Source organism: Mesoplodon densirostris, chromosome 6, assembly GCF_025265405.1.
Source record: "Mesoplodon densirostris isolate mMesDen1 chromosome 6, mMesDen1 primary haplotype, whole genome shotgun sequence".
NCBI lineage: Eukaryota > Metazoa > Chordata > Mammalia > Artiodactyla > Ziphiidae > Mesoplodon > Mesoplodon densirostris.
In genome coordinates, this window is record NC_082666.1 from 91,606,205 (window position 1) to 91,625,546 (window position 19,342).

The following is a 19,342-nucleotide window of genomic DNA, read 5'->3' on the forward strand; positions in this document are numbered from 1 at the left end:
CCCCAGTTCAGCGGCCGAAAATCAGCCCTGTCTGAGTCTCCTGCCTCTAGAAGGAGTATTGGACCAACACTTCTAGAAAATGGGGTCCTCACGGGCAACTCATTGGAGGGACAGAAATAAATCTTTGCCGACTTTCTGCTGAAACTTAGGAGCGTTCACACCTAAGCCTCTTACAAGGTCAGCTGTTTAGCTAAACATGAGCTCATGATATAAATTTACACAATAATGAAGAGATCAGCTACAAGGGGAGACAATCAGCAAAAACAATCAATACCAGAATTAGATTCCCAAGGCCATCCATCAGATGTTGGAATAATCAGGTGCAAGGCAGGATACATACATAACACTGGAACTGAAACAAGAAACAAGGGTGTTTTCAAATTCTGGTACGATCTGTAAAACATTTTTAAAGTACATGTCATTGATAAAGCTAAATACTCAAAGGTTGTGTAATACAACAGATTAATCATTGAGAAGAGTGAAATTATGCTGTTTTGAAAATTATGGCAGGTGAGATTTTCTTCCTAATTATATAAGAAGATTTCTCTAAAACATACACATTATTTCAAAGACTTATTGGCTGTGAAATAAGTTAGGGTATTTCAAATGGCTTGTCTGCAATGAAAGGTGCTATGTAGGGAATCACAGAAAGTCGAGGGGAAAATATTTCAAAATATATACATTGCTATACGTAGAACTAAGCCTTAGGACAGCAACAATGTAGAGGACCTGACACTTAGAAACTTGCAAGTAAGCTGGAATCTTCAAAAGTTCAAATATTTATAAGTAAAAAGATTTATTAAAATGAATAACCAAGTGTTTTAATTGACATCAGAAGATCAAACCAATAAACCCTGAGAACATAGATAAAAGATAAATAAAGATATGAGCAGAACTTAATACAACAGCAAACGTATAAAATTGAGGTGATTTAGTAAGTCCAAAGAATATTCTTTGAAAAGATTGAAAAGACACACTTTGATTAAGGAAAACAAAAACATAAGTGAAGAATATACAGAAAGAATCAGGACAATGTTATAGCAGAGAATATATGAAATGCCAGTAAATTTGAACATTTCTGTAAAGGGACCATTTCCTAGCTCCTAAAGTTTACCAAAACTGACACAAGAGGAAGTCATTTAAGGTCATCATGTCTGCCCTTGGCATTCTCGGAACGCCCTGGACTCAGAATGCAGCAACTGTAGTCCATGGTAACCTGAGGAGAGGGGGCGGGGCTGAGGCAGGTTGGAACACTGCCCTCACTGAGGGAGTGGGTGTGGCCATCTCTGCTGTGACTGAACAAAGGGAAGGGGAGCATGGGGCCGAGGGCAGGGCCGTCAGAGCCCGGCAGGCCCAGTGGGGTGTCACAAGCATTTAGGCCCAGGCCAAAGGGCGCCTTCTTTGTCTGAACAGCTGCCCAAACTCTCACCTTTCCACTCAGGCCGCCCTCTTACTTGAAGTGTGTGTGGAACCTCTCCACGCAGTACACCTCGCTGCACAGCTAACCATAGGTCTGGGCATCGTAGCTTCCTGCCAGGTGACCGATGTTCGCAGGTAGATCGGTCCCTGGGACACACGCGGAGAGGCTCCTGCCCGGGCCACAGGCCGCCCACTACCCCAGCCCCAGATTGGTGTCGCACAGAAGCCCTGTCTGAGTCCCCTCCCTCTAGAGGGAGTATTTAACCAACACTTCCAGAAAACGGAGTCCTCGCGCGCAACTCATTGGAGGGACACAAATAAATCTTTGCCGACTTTCTGCTGAAACTTAGGAGCATTCACACCTAAGCCTCTTACACGGTCAGCTGTTTAGCTAAACATGAGCTCATGATCTAAATTTACACAATAATGAAGAGATCAGCTACAACGGGAGACAATCAGCAAAAACAATCAATACCAGAATTAGATTCCCAAGGCCATCCATCAGAAGTTGGAATAATCAGGTGGAACGCAGGATATATACATAAAACTGGAACTGAAACAAGAAACAAGGATGTTTTCAAAGTCTGGTAGGATCTCTAAAACATTATTAAAGTACATGTCATTGATAAAGCTAAATACTCAAAGGTTGTGTAATACAACAGATTAATCATTGAGAAGAGTGAAATTATGCTGTTTCGAAAACTATGGCAGGTCAGATTTTCTGCCTAATTATATAAGAAGATTTCTCTAAAACATACACATTATTTCAAAGAGTTATTGGCTGTGAAATAACTTAAGGGTATTTCAAATGGCTTGTCTGCAATGAAAGGTGCTATGTAGGGAATCACAGAAAGTCGAGGGGAAAATATGTCAATATATACATTGCTATAGGTTGAACTAAGCCTTAGGACAGCAACAATGTAGAGGACCTGACCCTTAGAAGCTTACAAGTAAGCTGGAATCTTCAAAAGTTCCAATATTTATAAGTAAAAAGATTTATTAAAATGAATAACCAAGTGTTTTAATTGACATCAGAAGATCAAACCAATAAACCCTGAGAACATAGATAAAAGATAAATAAAGATATGAGCAGAACTTAATACAACAGCAAACGTATAAAATTGAGGTGATTTAGTAAGTCCAAAGAATATTCTTTGAAAAGATTGAAAAGACACACTTTGATTAAGGAAAACAAAAACGTAAGTAAAGAATATACAGAAAGAGTCAGGACAAAGTTATAGCAGAGAATATATGAAATGCCAGTAAATTTGAACATTTCTGTAAAGGGGACCATTTCCTAGCTCCTAAAGTTTACCAAAACTGACACAAGAGGAAATCATTTAAGGTCATCAGGTCTGCCCTTGGCATGCTCGGAACGCCCTGGCCTCAGATTGCAGCATCTGTAGTCCATGGTAACCTGCGGAGAGGGGGCGGGGATGAGCGAGGTTGGAACACTGCCCTCACTGAGGGAGTGGGTGTGGCCAGCTCTGCTGTGACTGAACAAAGGCCAGGGGAGCATGTGGCCGAGGGCAGGGCCCTCAGTGCCCGGCAGGCCCAGTGGGGTGTCACAAGCTTTTACGCCCAGGCCAAAGGGCCCCTTCTTTGTCTGAACAGCTGCCCAAACACTCAACTTACCACTCAGGCCGCCCTCTTACTTGAAGTGTGTGTGGAACCAGTCCACGCAGTACACCTCGATGCACAACTAACCATAGGTCTGTGCATCGTAGCTTCCTGTCAGGTGACCGAAGTTCCCAGGTAGATGGGTCCCTGGGACACACGCGGAGAGGCTCCTGCCCGGGCCACAGGCCGCCCACTACCCCAGCCCCAGATTGAGGCCACAGAGCAGTCCTGTCTGAGTCCCATCCCTCTAGAGGGAGTATTGGACCAACATTTCTAGAAAACGGAGTCCTCGCGGGCAACTCATTGGAGGGACACAAATAAATCTTTGCCGACTTTCTGCTGAAACTTAGGAGCATTCACACCTAAGCCTCTTACAAGGTCATCTGTTTAGCTAAACATGAGCTCATGATCTAAATTTACACAATAATGAAGAGATCAGCTAAAAGGGGAGACAATCCGAAAAAACAATCAATACCAGAATTAGATTTCCAAGGCCATCCATCAGATGTTGGAATAATCAGGTGCAAGGCAGGATATATACATAAAACTGGAACTGAAATAAGAAACCAGGATGTTTTCAAAGTCTCGTAGGATCTCTAAAACATTTTTAAAGTACATGTCATTGATAAAGCTAAATACTCAAAGTTTGTGTAATACAACAGATTAATCATTGAGAAGAGTGTAATTATGCTGTTTTGAAAACTATGGCAGGTCAGATTTTCTGCCTAATTATATAAGAAGATTTATCTAAAACATACACATTATTTCAAAGACTTATTGGCTGTGAAATAAGTTAAGGGTATTTCAAATGGCTTGTCTGCAATGAAAGGTGCTCTGTACGGAATCACAGAAAGTCGAGGGGAAAATATGTCAATATATACATTGCTATAGGTTGAACTAAGCCTTAGGACAGGAACAATGTAGAGGACCTGACACTTAGAAACCTACAAGTAAGCTGTAATCTTCAAAAGTTCAAAGCTTTATAAGTAAAAAGATTTATTAAAATGAATAACCAAGTGTTTTAATTGACATCAGAAGATCAAACCAATATACCCTGAGAACATAGATAAAAGAAAAATAAAGATATGAGCAGAACTTAATACAACAGCCAACGTATAAAATTGAGGTGATTTAGTAAGTCCAAAGAATATTCTTTGAAAAGATTTAAAAGACACACTTTGAGTAAGGAAAACAAAAACATAAGTAAAGAATATATAGAAAGAGTCAGGACAATGTTATAGCAAAGAATATATGAAATGCCAGTAAATTTGAATATTTCTGTAAAGGGGACCATTTCCTAGCTCCTAAAGTTTACCAAAACTGAGACAAGAGGAAGTCATTTAAGGTCCTCATGCCTGCCCTTGGCATTCTGAGAACGCCCTGGCCTCAGAATGCAGCATCTGTAGTCCATGGTAACCTGCGGAGAGGGGGCGTGGCTGAGGGAGTTTGGAACACTGCCCTCACTGACGGAGTGGGTGTGGCCATCTCTGCTGTGACTGAACAAAGTGCAGGGGAGCAGGGGTCCCAGGGAAGGGCACTCAGAGCCCAGCAGGCCCAGTGTGGTTTCACAAGCATTTAGGCCCAAGCCAAAGGGTGCCTTCTTTGCCTGAACAGCTGCCCAAACTCTCACCTTTCCACTCAGGCCACCCTCTTTCTTGAAGTGTGTGTGGAAGCTGTCCGCGCAGTACACCTCGCTGCACAGCTAACCATAGGACTGGGCATCGTAGCTTCCTGCTAGGTGACCGAAGTTCGCAGGAAGATGGGTCCCTGGGACACACACGGAGAGGCTCCTGCCCGGGCCACAGGCCGCCCACTGCCCCAGCCCCAGTTCAGCGGCCGAAAATCAGCCCTGTCTGAGTCTCCTGCCTCTAGAAGGAGTATTGGACCAACACTTCTAGAAAATGGGGTCCTCACGGGCAACTCATTGGAGGGACAGAAATAAATCTTTGCCGACTTTCTGCTGAAACTTAGGAGCGTTCACACCTAAGCCTCTTACAAGGTCAGCTCTTTAGCTAAACATGAGCTCATTATCGAAATTTACACAATAATGAAGTGATCAACTACAAGGGGAGACAATCAGCAAAAACAATCAATACCAGAATTAGATTCCCAAGGCCATCCATCAGATGTTGGAATAATCAGGTGCAAGGCAGGATATATACATAACACTGGAACTGAAACAAGAAACAAGGGTGTTTTCAAATTCTGGTACGATCTCTAAAACATTTTTAAAGTACATGTCATTGATAAAGCTAACTACTCAAAGGTTGTGTAATCCAACAGATTAATCATTGAGAAGAGTGAAATTATGCTGTTTCGAAAACTATGGCAGGTCAGATTTTCTGCCTAGTTATATAAGAAGATTTATCTAAAACATACACATTATTTCAAAGACTTATTGGCTGTGAAATAAGTTAAGGGTATTTCAAATGGCTTGTCTGCAATGAAAGGTGCTATGTAGGGAATCACAGAAACTCGAGGGGAAAATATGTCAATATATACATTGCTATAGGTTAAAGTAAGCCTTAGGACAGCAACAATGTAGAGGACCTGACCCTTAGAAACTTACAAGTAAGCAGGAATCTTCAAAAGTTCCAATCTTTATAAGTAAAAAGATTTATTAAAATGAATAACCAAGTGTTTTAATTGACATCAGAAGATCAAACAAATAAACCCTGAGAACATAGATAAAGGATAAATAAAGATATGAGCAGAACTTAATACAACAGCAAACGTATAAAATTGGGGTGATTTAGTAAGTCCAAAGAATATTCTTTGAAAAGATTGAAAAGACACACTTTGATTAAGGAAAACAAAAACGTAAGTAAAGAATATACAGAAAGAGTCAGGACAAAGTTATAGAAGAGAATATATGAAATGCCAGTAAATTTGAACATTTCTGTAAAGGGGACCATTCCCTAGCTCCTAAAGTTTACCAAAACAGACACAAGAGGAAATCATTTAAGGTCATCATGTCTGCCCTTGGCATGCTCGGAACGCCCTGGCCTCAGAATGCAGCATCTGTAGTCCATGGTAACCTGCGGAGAGGGGGCGGGGCTCAGCGAGGTTGGAACACTGCCCTCACTGAGAGAGTGGGTGTGGCCAGCTCTGCTGTGACTGACAAAGGCCAGGGGAGCATGTGGCCGAGGGCAGGGCCCTCAGTGCCCGGCAGGCCCAGTGGGGTGTCACAAGCTTTTACGCCCAGGCCAAAAGGCGCCTTCTTTGTCTGAACAGCTGCCCAAACACTCATCTTACCACTCAGGCCGCCTTCTTACTTGAAGTGTGTGTGGAACCTGTCCACGCAGTACACCTCGCTGCACAGGTAACCATAGGTCTGGGCATCATAGATTCCTGCCAGGTGACCGAAGTTCGCAGGCAGATGGGTCCCTGGGACACACGCGGAGAGGCTCCTGCCTGGGCCACAGTCCGCCCACTACCCCAGCCCCAGATTGGGGGCCACACAGCAGCCCTGTCTGAGTCCTCTGCCTGTAGAGGGAGTATTGGACCAACACATCTAGAAAACGGGGTCCTCGCGGGCAACTCATTGGAGGGACACAAATAAATCTTTGCCGACTTTCTGCTGAAACTTTGGAGCGTTCACACCTAAGCCTCTTACAAGCTCAGCTGTTTAGCTAAACATGATCTCGTGATCGAAATTTACACAATAAAGAAGAGATCAGCTACAAGGGGAGAAAATCAGCAAAAACAATCAATACCAGAATTAGATTCCCAAGGCCATCCATCAGATGTTGGAACAATCAGGTGCAAGGCAGGATATATACATAAAACTGGAACTGAAAGAAGAAACAAGGATGTTTTCAAAGTCTAGTACGATCTCTAAAACATTTTTAAAGTACATGTCATTGATAAAGCTAAATACTCAAAGGTTGTGTAATGCAACAGATTATTCATTGAGAAGAGTGAAATTATGCTGTTTTGAAAACTATGGCAGGTCAGATTTTCTGCCTAATTATATAAGAAGATGTATCTAAAACCTACACATTATTTCGAAGACTTATTGGCTGTGAAATAAGTTAAGGGTATTTCAAATGGCTTGTCTGCAATGAAAGGTACTATCTAGGGAATCACAGAAAGTCGAGGGGAAAATATGTCAATATATACATTGCTATATGTTGAACTAAGCCTTAGGACAGCAACAATGTAGAGCACCTGACACTTAGAAACTTGCAAGTAAGCTAGAATCTTCAAAAGTTCAAATCTTTATAAGTAAAAAGATTTATTAAAATGAATAACCAAGTGTTTTAATTGACATCAGAAGATCAAACAAATAAACCCTGAGAACATAGATAAAAGATAAATAAAGATATGAGCAGAACTTAATACAACAGGAAAAGTATAAAATTGAGGTGATTTGGTAAGTCCAAAGAATATTCTTTGAAAAGATTGAAAAGACACACTTTGATTAAGGAAAACAAAAACGTAAGTAAAGAATATACAGAAAGAGTCAGGACAATGTTATAGCAGAGAATATATGAAATGACAGTAAATTTGAACATTTCTGTAAAGGGGACCATTTCCTAGCTCCTAAAGTTTACCAAAACTAACACAAGAGGAAGTCATTTAAGATCATCATGTCTGCCCTTGGCATTCTCAGAACGCCCTGGCCTCAGAATGCAGCAACTGTAGTCCATGGTAAACTGCGGAGAGGGGGCGAGGCTGAGGGAGGTTGGAACACTGCCCTCACTGAGGGACTGGGTGTGGCCATCTCTGCTGTGACTGAACAAAGGGCAGGGGAGCTTGGGGCCGAGGGCAGGGCCCTCAGAGCCCGGCAGGCCCAGTGTGGTGTCACAAGCATTTAGGCCCAGGCCAAAGGGCGCCTTCTTTGTCTGAACAGCTGCCCAAACTCTCACCTTTCCACTCAGGCCGCCCTCTTACTTGAAGTGTGTGTGGAACCAGTCCACGCAGTACACCTCGATGCACAGCTAACCATAAGTCTGGGCATTGTAGCTTCCTGTCAGGTGACCGAATTTCGCAGGCATATGAGTCCCTGGGACACACGCGGAGAGGCTCCTGCCCGGGCCACAGGCCGCCCACTGCCCCAGCCCCAGATCAGGGGCCGCAAAGCAGCCATGTCTGAGTCCCCTGCCTCTGGAGGGAGTATTGTACCAACACTTCTAGAAATAGGTGTCGTCGCGGGCAACTCATTGGAGGGACACAAATAAATCTTTGCCGACTTTCTGCTGAAACTTAGGAGCGTTCACACCTAAGCCTCTTACAAGGTCAGCTGTTTAGCTAAACATGAGCTCATGATCTAAATTTACACAATAATGAAGAGATCAGCTACAAGGGGAGACAATCAGCAAAAACAATCAATACCAGAATTAGATTCCCAAGGCCATCCATCAGATGTTGGAATAATCAGGTGCAAGGCAGGATATATACATAAAACTGGAACTGTAACAAGAAACAAGGATGTTTTCAAAGTCTGGTAGGATCTCTAAAACATTTTTAAAGTACATGTCATTGATAAAGCTAAATACTCAAAGGTTTTGTAATACAACAGATTAATCATTGAGAAGAGTGAAATTATGCTGTTTTGCAAACTATGGCAGGTCAGATTTTCTGCCTAATTATATAAGAAGATTTCTCTAAAACATACACATTATTTCAAAGACTTATTGGCTGTGAAATAAGTTAAGGGTATTTCATATGGCTTGTCTGCAATGAAAGGTGCTATGTAGGGAATCACAGAAAGTCGAGGGGAAAATATGTCAATATATACATTGCTATATGTTGAACTAAGCCTTAGTACAGCAACAATGGAGTAGACCTGACCCTTAGAAACTTACAAGTAAGCTGGAATCTTCAAAAATTCCAATCTTTATAAGTAAAAAGATTTATTAAAATGAATAACCAAGTGTTTTAATTGACATCAGAAGATCAAACCAATAAACCCTGAGAACATAGATAAAAGATAAATAAAGTTATGAGAAGAACTTAATACAACAGCAAAAGTATAAAATTGAGGTGATTTAGTAAGTCCAAAGAATATTCTTTGAATAGATTGAAAAGACACACTTTGATTAAGGAAAACAAAAACATAAGTAAAGAATATACAGAAAGAGTCAGGACAATGTTATAGCAGAGAATATATGAAATGCCAGTAAATTTGAATATATCTGTAAAGGGGACCATTTCCTAGCTCAGAAAGTTTACCAAAACTGACACAAGAGGAAATCATTTAAGGTCCTCATGTCTGCCCTTGGCATTCTCAGAAAGCCCTGGCCTCAGAATGCAGCATCTGTAGTCCATGGTACCCTGCGGAGAGGGGGCGGAGCTGAGGTAGGTTGGATCACTGCCCTCACAGAGGGAGTGAGTGTGGCCATCTCTGCTGTGACTGAACAAAGGAAAGGGAGCAGGGAGCCAAGGGCAGGGCCCTCAGGGCCCGGCAGGTCCAGTGGGGGGTCACAAGCATTTAGGCCCAGAACAAAGGGTGCCTTCTTTGTCTGAACAGCTGCGCAAACTCTCACCTTTCCACTCAGGCCGCCCTTTTACTTGAAGTGTGTGTGGAACCTGTCCATGCAGTACACCTCGATGCACAGCTAACCATAGGTCGGCTCATCGTAGCTTCCTGGCAGGTGACCGAAGTTCGCAGGTAGATGGGTCCCTGGGACACACGCGGAGAGGCTCCTGCCCGGGCCACAGGCCGCCCACTACCCCAGCCCCAGATTGAGGCCACAGAGCAGCCCTGTCTGAGTCCCCTCCCTCTAGAGGGAGTATTGGACCAACATTTCTAGAAAACGGAGTCCTCGCGGGCAACTCATTGGAGGGACACAAATAAATCTTTGCCGACTTTCTGCTGAAACTTAGGAGCATTCACACCTAAGCCTCTTACAAGGTCATCTGTTTAGCTAAACATGAGCTCATGATCTAAATTTACACAATAATGAAGAGATCAGCTAAAAGGGGAGACAATCAGCAAAAACAATCAATACCAGAATTAGATTTCCAAGGCCATCCATCAGATGTTGGAATAATCAGGTGCAAGGCAGGATATATACATAAAACTGGAACTGAAACAAGAAACAAGGATGTTTTCAAAGTCTGGTAGGATCTCTAAAACATTTTTAAAGTACATGTCATTGATAAAGCTAAATACTCAAAGGTTGTGTAATACAACAGATTAATCATTGAGAAGAGTGAAATTATGCTGTTTTGAAAACTATGGCAGGTCAGATTTTCTGCCTAATTATATAAGAAGATTTCTCTAAAACATAAACATTATTTCAAAGACTTATTGGCTGTGAAATAAGTTAAAGGTATTTCATATGGCTTGTCTGCAATGAAAGGTGCTATGTAGGGAATCACAGAAAGTCGAGGGGAAAATATGTCAATATATACATTGCTATAGATTAAACTATGCCTTAGGACAGCAACAATGTAGAGGACCTGACCCTTAGAAACTTACAAGTAAGCTGGAATCTTCAAAAGTTCCAATCTTTATAAGTAAAAAGATTTATTAAAATGAATAACCAAGTGTTTCATTTGACATCAGAAGATCAAACCAATAAACCCTGAGAACATAGATAAAAGATAAATAAAGATATGAGCAGAACATAATACAACAGCAAACGTATAAAATTGAGGTGATTTAGTAAGTCCAAAGAATATTCTTTGAAAAGATTGAAAAGACACACTTTCATTAAGGAAAACAAAAACTAAGTAAAGAATATACAGAAAGAGTCAGGACAATGTTATAGCAGAGAATATATGAAATGCCAGTAAATTTGAACATTTCTGTAAAGGGGACCATTTCCTAGCTCCTAAAGTTTACCAAAACTTACACAAGATGAATTCATTTAAGGTCATCATGTCTGCCCTTGGCATTCTCGGAACGCCCTGGACTTAGAATGCAGCATCTGTAGTCCATGGTAACCTGCGGAGAGGGAGCGGGGCTGAGGGAGGTTGGAACACTGCACTCACTGAGGGAGTGGGTGTGGCCATCTCTGCTGTGACTGAACAAAGGGCAGGGGAGCAGGGCGCCCAGGGCTGGGCCCTCAGAGCCCGGCAGGCCCAGTGGGGTGTCACAAGCATTTAGGCCCAGGCCAAAGGGCGCCTTCTTTGTCTGCACAGCTGCCCAAACTCTCACCTTTCCACTCAGGCCGCCATCTTACTTGAAGTGTGTGTGGAACCTGTCTGTGCAGTACACCTCGCTGCACAGCTAACCATAGGTCTGGGCATCGTAGCTTCCTGCCAGGTGACCGAAGTTCGCAGGCAGATGGGTCCCTGGGACACAGGCGGAGAGGCTCCTGCCCGGGCCACAGGCTGCCCACAGCCCCAGCCCCAGATCGGGGGCCTCAAAGCAGCCTTGCCTGAGTCCCCTGCATCTAGAGGGAGTATTGGACGAACACTTCGAGAAAATGGGGTCCTCACGGGCAACTCATTGGAGGGACACAAATAAATCTTTGCCGACTTTCTGCTGAAACTTAGGAGCGTTCACACCTAAGCCTCTTACAAGGTCAGCTGTTTAGCTAAACATGAGCTCATGATCTAAATTTACACAATAATGTAGAGATCAGCTACAAGGGGAGACAATCAGCAAAAACAATCAATACCAGAATAAGATTCCCAAGGCCATCCATCAGATGTAGGAATAATCAGGTGCAAGGCAGGATATATACATAAAACTGGAACTGAAACAAGAAACAAGGATGTTTTCACAGTCTGGTAGGGTCTCTAAAACATTCTTAAATTACATGTCATTGATAAAGCTAAATACTCAAAGGTTGTGTAATACAAAAGATTAATCATTGAGAAGAGTGAAATTATGCTGTCTTGAAAACTATGGCAGGTCAGATTTTCTGCCTAATTATATAAGAAGATTTCTCGAAAACACATAATTTCAAAGACTGATTGGCTGTGAAATAAGTTAAGGATATTTCAAATGGCTTGTCTGCAATGAAAGGTGCTATGTAGGGAATCACAGAAAGTCGAGGGGAAAATATGTCAATATATACATTGCTATATGTTGAACTAAGCCTTAGGACAGCAACAATGTAGAGGACCTGACACTTAGAAACTTACAAGTAAGCTGGAATCTTCAAAAGTTCAAATCTTTATACGGAAAAAAGATTTATTAAAATGAATAACCAAGTGTTTTAATTGACACCAGAAGATCAAACCAATAAACCCTGAGAACATAACTAAAAGATAAATAAAGACATGAGCAGAACTTAATACAACAGCAAACGTATAAAATTGAGGTGATTTAGTAAGTCCAAAGAATATTTTTTGAAAAGATTGAAAAGACACACTTTGATTAAGGAAAACTAAAACATAAGTAAAGAATATACAGAAAGAGTCAGGACAATGTTATAGCAGAGAATATATGAAATGCCAGTAAATTTGAACATTTCTGTAAAGGGGACCATTTCCTAGCTCCTAAAGTTTACCAAAACTGACACAAGAGGAAATCATTTAAGGTCATCATGTCTGCCCTTGGCATTCTCGGAACGCCCTGGCCTCAGAATGCAGCATCTGTAGTCCATGGTAACCTGCGCAGAGGGGGCGGGGCTGAGGGAGGTTGGAACACTGCCCTCAGTGAGGGAGTGTGTGTGGCCATCTCTGCTGTGACTGAACAAAGGGCAGGGGAGCAGGGTGTCCAGGGCAGGGCCCTCAGAGCCCGGCAGGCCCAGTGGTGTGTCACAAGCATTTAGGCCCAGGCCAAAGGGTGCCTTCTTTGTCTGCACAGCTGCCCAAACTCTCACCTTTCCACTCAGGCCGCCCTCTTACTTGAAGTGTGTGTGGAAGCTGTCCGCGCAGTACACCTCACTGCACAGCTAACCATAAGTCAGGGCTTCGCAGCTTCCTGCCAGGTGACCAAAGTTCCCAGGCAGATGGGTCCCTGGGACACACGCGGTGAGGCCCCTGCCCGGGCCACAGGCCGCCCACAACACCAGCCCCAGATTTGGGGCCGCACAGAAGCCCTGTCTGAGTCCCCTCCCTCTAGAGGGAGTATTGGACCAACACTTCTAGAAAACGGAGTCCTCGAGGGCAACTCATAGGAGGGACACAAATAAATCTTTGCCGACTTTCTGCTGAAACTTAGGAGCGTTCACACCTAAGCCTCTTACAAGGTTAGCTGTTTAGCTAAACATGAGCTCATGATCTAAATTTACACAATAATGAAGAGATCAGCTACAAGGGGAGACAATCAGCAAAAACAATCAATACCAGAATTAGATTCCCAAGGCCATCCATTAGATTTTGGAATAATCAGCTGCAAGGCAGGAAATATACATAAAACTGGAACTGAAACAAGGAACAAGGATGTTTTCAAAGTCTGGTATGATCTCTAAAACATTTTTAAAGTACATGTCATTGATAAAGCTAAATACTCAAAGGTTGTGTAATACAACAGTTTAATCATTGAGAAGTGTGAAATTATGCTGTTTTGAAAACTATGGCAGGTCAGATTTTCTGCTTTATTATATAAGAAGATTTCTATAAAACATACACATTATTTCAAAGACTTATTGGCTGTGAAATAAGTTAAGGGTATTTCAAATGGCTTGTCTGCATTGAAAGGTGCTATGTAGGGAATCACAGAAAGTCGAGGGGAAAATATGTCAATATATACATTGCTATATCTTGAACTAAGCTTTAGGACAGCAACAATGTAGAGGACCTGACACTTAGAAGCTTACATGTAAGCTGGAATCTTCAAAAGTTCAAGTGTTTATAAGTAAAAAGATTTATTAAATGAATAACCAAGTGTTTTAATTGACATCAGAAGAGCAAACCAATAAACCCTGAGAACATAAATAAAAGATAAATAAAGATATGAGCAGAACTTAACACAACAGCAAACGTATAAAATTGAGGTGATTTATTAAGTCCAAAGAATATTCTTTGAAAAGATTGAAAAGACACACTTTGATTAAGGAAAACAAAAACATAAGTAAAGAATATACAGAAAGAGTCAGGACAATGTTATAGCAGAGAATATATGAAATTCCAGTAAATTTGAACATTTCTGTAAAGGGGACCATTTCCTAGCTCCTAAAGTTTACCAAAACTGACACAAGAGGTAATCATTTAAGGTCCTCATGCCTGCCCTTGGCATTCTGAGAACGCCCTGGCCTCAGAATGCAGCATCTGTAGTCCATGGTAACCTGCGGAGAGGGGGCGGGGCTGAGGGAGGTTGGAACACAGCCCTCACTGAGGGAGTGAGTGTGGCCATCTCTGCTGTGAGTGAACAAAGGGCAAGGGAGCAGGGGGCCCAGGGCAGGGCCCTCAGAACCAGGCATGCCCAGTGGGGTGTCACAAGCTTTTAGGCACAGACCAAAGGGCACATTCTTTGTCTGAACAGCTGCCCAAACTCTCACCTTTCCACTCAGCCCGCCCTCTTACTTGAAGTGTGTGTGGAACCTGTCCGTGCAGTACACCTCGCTGCTCAGCTAACCATAGGTCTGGGCATCGTAGCTTCCTGCCAGGTGACCGAAGTTCGCAGCCAGATGGGTCCCTGGGACACAGGTGGAGAGGCTCCTGCGCCGGCCACAGGCCGCCCACTGCCCCAGCCCCAGATAGGGGGCCGAAAAGCAGCTCTCTCTGAGTCCCCTGTCTCCAGAGGGAGTATTGGACCAACACTTCTAGAAAACGGGGTCCTCTTGGCAACTCATTAGAGGGACACAAATAAATCTTTGCCGACTTTCTGCTGAAACTTAGGAGCATTCACACCTAAGCCTCTTACAAGGTCAGCTGTTAAGCTAAACTTGAGCTCATGATCTAAATTTACACAATAATGAAGAGATCAGCTACAAGGGGAGACAATCAGCAAAAACAATCAATACCAGAATTACATTCCCAAGGCCATCCATCAGACGTTGGAATAATCAGGTGCAAGGCAGGAAATATACATTAAACTGGAACTGAAACAAGAAACAAGGATGTTTTCACAGTCTGGTAGGATCTCTAAAACATTATTAAAGTACATGTCATTGATAAAGCTAATTACTCAAAAGTTGTGTAATACAACAGATTAATCATTGAGAAGAGTGAAATTATGCTATTTTGAAAACTATGGCAGGTCAGATTTTCTGCCTAATTATATATGAAGATTTATCTAAAACATACACAATATTTCAAAGACTTATTGTCTGTGAAATAAGTTAAGGGTATTTCAAATGGCTTGTCTGCAATGAAAGGTGCTATGTAGGGAATCACAGAAAGTCGAGGGGAAAATATGAAAATATATACATTGCTATAGGTTGAACTAAGCCTTAGGACATCAAAAACGTAGAGGACCTGACACTTAGAAACTTACAAGTAAGCTGGAATCTTCAAAAGTTCCAATCTTTATAAGTAAAAAGATTTATTAAAATGAATAACCAAGTGTTTTAATTGACATCAGAAGATCAAACCAATAATCCCTGAGAACATAGATAAAAGATAAATAAAGATATGAGCAGAACTTAATACAACAGCAAACGTATAAAATTGAGGTGATTTAGTAAGTCCAAAGAATATTCTTTGAAAAGATTGAAAAGACACACTTTGATTAAGGAAAACAAAAACATAATAAAGAATATACAGAAAGAGTCAGGACAATGTTATAGCAGAGAATATAAGAAATGCCAGTGAATTTGAACATTTCTGTAAAGGGGACCATTTCCTAGCTCCTAAAGTTTACCAAAACTGACACAAGAGGAATTCATTTAAGGTCATCATGTCTGCCCTTGGCATTCTCGGAACGCCCTGGCCTCAGAATGCAGCATCTGTAGTCCATGGTAACCTGCGGAGAAAGGGCGGGGCTGAGGGAGGTTGGAACACTGCCCTCACTGAGGGATTCGGTGTGGCCATCTCTGCTGTGACTGAACAAAGGGCAGGGAAGCAGGGCGCCCAGGGCAGGGCCCTCAGAGCCCGGCAGGCCCAGTGGGGTGTCACAAGCATTTAGGCCCAGGCCAAAGGGTGCCTTCTTTGTCTGCACAGCTGCCCAAACTCTCACCTTTCCACTAAGGCCGCCCTCTTACTTGAAGTGTGTGTGGAACCTGTCCGTGCATTACACCTCGCTGCACAGCTAACCATAGGTCTGGGCATCGTAGCTTCCTGCCAGGTAACCGAAGTTCACAGGCAGATGGGTCCCTGGGACACAGGCGGAGAGGCTCCTGCCCAGGTCACAGGCCGCCCACTGCCCCAGCCCCAGTTGGGGGGCCGAAAAGCAGCTCTGTCTGAGTACCCTGTCTCTAGAGGGAGTATTGGACCAACACTTCTAGAAAACGGGGTCCTCTTGGCAACTCATTAGAGGGACACAAATAAATCTTTGCCGACTTTCTGCTGAAACTTAGGAGCATTCACACCTAAGCCTCTTACAAGGTTAGCTGTTTAGCTAAACATGAGCTCATGATCTAAATTTACACAGTAATGAAGAGATCAGCTACAAGGGGAGACAATCAGCAAAAACAATCAAAACCAGAATTAGATTCCCAAGGCCATCCATCAGATGTTGTAATAATCAGGTGCAAGGCAGGATATATACATAAATCTGGAACTGAAACAAGAAACAAGGATGTTTTCAAAGTCTTGTAGGATCTCTAAAACATTCTTAAAGTACATGTCATTGATAAAGCTAAATACTCAAAGGTTGTGTAATACAACAGATTAATCATTGAGAAGAGTGAAATTATGCTGTTTTGAAAACTATGGCATGTCATATTTTCTGCCTAATTATATAAGAAGATTTATCTAAAACGTACACAAAATTTCAAAGACTTATTGACTGTGAAATAAGTTAAGGGTATTTCAAATTGCTTGTCTGCAAAGAAAGGTGCTATGTAAGGAATCACAGAAAGTCGAGGGGAAAATATGTCAATATCTACATTGCTATATGTTGAACTAAGCCTTAGGACAGCAACAATGTAGAGGACCTGACACTTAGAAACTTACAAGTAAACTGGAATCTTCAAAAGTTCTAATCTTTATAAGTAAAAAGATGTATTAAAATGAATAACCAAGTGTTTTAATTGACACCAGAATTTCAAACCAATAAACCCTGAGAACATAGATAAAAGATAAATAAAGATATGAGCAGAACTTAACACAACAGCAAACGTATAAAATTGAGGTGATTTGGTAAGTCCAAAGAATATTCTTTGAAAAGATTGAAAAGACACACTTTCATTAAGGAAAACAAAAACGTAAGTAAAGAATATACAGAAAGAGTCAGAACAATGTTATAGCAGAGAATATATTAAATGCCAGTAAATTTGAACATTTCTGTAAAGGGGACCATTTCCTAGCTCCTAAAGTTTACCAAAACTTACACAAGAGGAATTCATTTAAGGTCATCATGTCTGCCCTTGGCATTCTCGGAATGCCCTGGACTTAGAATGCAGCATCTGTAGTCCATGGTAACCTGCGGAGAGGGAGCGGGGCTGAGGGAGTTTGGAACACTGCATTCACTGAGGGAGTGGGTGTGGCCATCTCTGCTGTGACTGAACAAAGGGCAGGGGAGCAGGGCGCCCAGGGCAGGGCCCTCAGAGCCCGGCAGGCCCAGGGGGGTGTCACAAGCATTTAGGCCCAGGCCAAAGGGCGCCTTCTTTGTCTGCACAGCTGCCCAAACTCTCACCTTTCCACTCAGGCCGCCATCTTACTTGAAGTGTGTGTGGAACCTGTCTGTGCAGTACACCTCGCTGCACAGCTAAACATAGGTCTGGGCATCGTAGCTTCCTGCCAGGTGACCGAAGTTCGCAGGCAGATGAGTCCCTGGGACACAGGCGGAGAGGCTCCTGCCCGGGCCACAGGCCGCCCACAGCCCCAGCCCCAGATCGGGGGCCTCAAAGCAGCCTTTCCTGAGTCCCCTGCATCTAGAGGGAGTATTGGACGAACACTTCTAGAAAATGGGGTCCTCACGGGCAACTCATTGGAGGGACACAAATAAATCTTTGCCGACTTTCTGCTGAAACTTAGGAGCGTTCACACGTAAGCCTCTTACAAGGTCACCTGTTTAGCTAAACATGAGCTCATGATCTAAATTTACACAATAATGAAGAGATCAGCTACAAGGGGAGACAATCAGCAAAAACAATCAATACCAGAATTAGATTCCCAAGGCCATCCATCAGATGTTGGAATAATCAGGTGCAAGGCAGGATATATACATAAAACTGGAACTGAAACAAGAAACAAGGATGTTTTCACAGTCTGGTAGGGTCTCTAAAACATTCTTAAATTACATGTCATTGATAAAGCTAAATACTCAAAGGTTGTGTAATACAAAAGATTAATCATTGAGAAGAGTGAAATTATGCTGTCTTGAAAACTATGGCAGGTCAGATTTTCTGCCTAATTATATAAGAAGATTTCTCGAAAACACATAATTTCAAAGACTGATTGGCTGTGAAATAAGTTAAGGATATTTCAAATGGCTTGTCTGCAATGAAAGGTGCTATGTAGGGAATCACAGAAAGTCGAGGGGAAAATATGTCAATATATACATTGCTATATGTTGAACTAAGCCTTAGGACAGCAACAATGTAGAGGACCTGACACTTAGAAACTTACAAGTAAGCTGTAATCTTCAAAAGTTCAAATCTTTATACGTAAAAAGATTTATTAAAATGAATAACCAAGTGTTTTAATTGACACCAGAAGATCAAACCAATAAACCCTGAGAACATAGCTAAAAGATAAATAAAGACATGAGCAGAACTTAATACAACAGCAAACGTATAAAATTGAGGTGATTTAGTAAGTCCAAAGAATATTTTTGAAAAGATTGAAAAGACACACTTTGATTAAGGAAAACTAAAACATAAGTAAAGAATATACAGAAAGAGTCAGGACAATGTTATAGCAGAGAATATATGAAATGCCAGTAAATTTGAACATTTCTGTAAAGGGGACCATTTCCTAGCTCCTAAAGTTTACCAAAACTGACACAAGAGGAAATCATTTAAGGTCATCATGTCTGCCCTTGGCATTCTCGGAACGCCCTGGCCTCAGAATGCAGCATCTGTAGTCCACGGTAACCTGCGGAGAGGGGGCAGGGCTGAGAGAGGTTGGAACACTGCCCTCAGTGAGGGAGTGTGTGTGGCCATGTCTGCTGTGAGTGAACAAAGGGCAGGGGAGCAGGGTGTCCAGGGCACGGCCCTCAGAGCCCGTCAGGCCCAGTGATGTGTCACAAGCATTTAGGCCCAGGCCAAAGGGTGCATTCTTTGTCTGCACAGCTGCCCAAACTCTCACCTTTCCACTCAGGCCGCCCTCTTACTTGAAGTGTGTGTGGAAGCTGTCCGCGGAGTACACCTCACTGCACAGCTAACCATAGGTCAGGGCTTCGTAGCTT